Source organism: Nannospalax galili, unplaced genomic scaffold (assembly GCF_000622305.1).
Source record: "Nannospalax galili isolate Female #2095 unplaced genomic scaffold, S.galili_v1.0 scaffold741, whole genome shotgun sequence".
Taxonomy (NCBI): domain Eukaryota; kingdom Metazoa; phylum Chordata; class Mammalia; order Rodentia; family Spalacidae; genus Nannospalax; species Nannospalax galili.
Window position 1 is genome coordinate 1,131,376 of NW_008346093.1, and position 993 is coordinate 1,132,368.

Genomic DNA, 993 nt, shown 5'->3' on the forward strand with positions numbered 1-993 from the left:
GTTCCAGGACAGCTGGGGCTACAGGGAGACCCTGTCTTAAAAAGACTAAAAAAGAAAAAAAGTTACTTATTGCAGATCTGTGACACAAAAATATGTGTTGAAAATTCACAGAGTTGGGGATGGAGAGATGGCTTAGTGGTTAAGATGCCTGATGCTCTTCAGAGGACCTGGGTTCACTTCCCAGCATCCACATGGGGTAGCTCACAACTTTCTGTAACTCTAGCTTCAGGGAATCTGATGCTCTCTTTTGGCACCTGCGCCATGTGATGCATATACATACACTGAGGCATGTACACATACACATAAAATAAATATATGTAGCTAGGTGTGGTGGCACACGCCTTTAGTCCCAGCACTCAGGAGGCAGAGGCAGACGGATCCTTGTGAGTTCAAGGCCAGTCTGGTCTACATAGTGAGTTCAGGTCAGCTGGGACTACAGGGAGACCCTGTCTCAAAAAGACAAAAAAGAAATAATTTAATTAATTAATTAATTAAATATATATATATATGAAGGCTGGGCGCTTGCTTGCTGCTGCTGAAATGGGCAAATTCATGAAACCCAGGAAGGTGGTGCTGGTCCTAGCTGGACGCTACTCTGGACGCAAAGCTGTCATCGTGAAGAACATGATGATGGCACCTCAGACCGCCTTTATAGCCATGCTCTGGTCGCTGGAATTGACTGCTATCCCCAGAAAGTGACAGCTTCCATGGGCAAGAAGAAAATCGCCAAGAGGTCAAAGATCAAATCTTTCATTAAAGTATATAAGTACAATCACCTCATGGCCACCAGGTATTCTGTGGACATCTCCTTGGACAAAACTGTGGTCAACAGGGTGTCTTTAGAGACCCAGCTCTGAAACGCAAGGCCAGACGTAAGGCCAAGGTCACGTTTGAGGAGAAATACAAGACGGGCAAGAACAAGTGGTTCTTCCAGAAGCTTCGGTTTTAGTGTAATTTTGTTTCCATCATTAAAAATAAGAAAAGAAAAAAAAA

General features: G+C 44.0%; 1 pseudogene; it reads left to right on the plus strand.

Moving 5' to 3' along the window:
• Nucleotides 1-540: 540 nt before the first annotated feature.
• On the plus strand, nt 541-993 carry LOC103741646 (annotated as a pseudogene).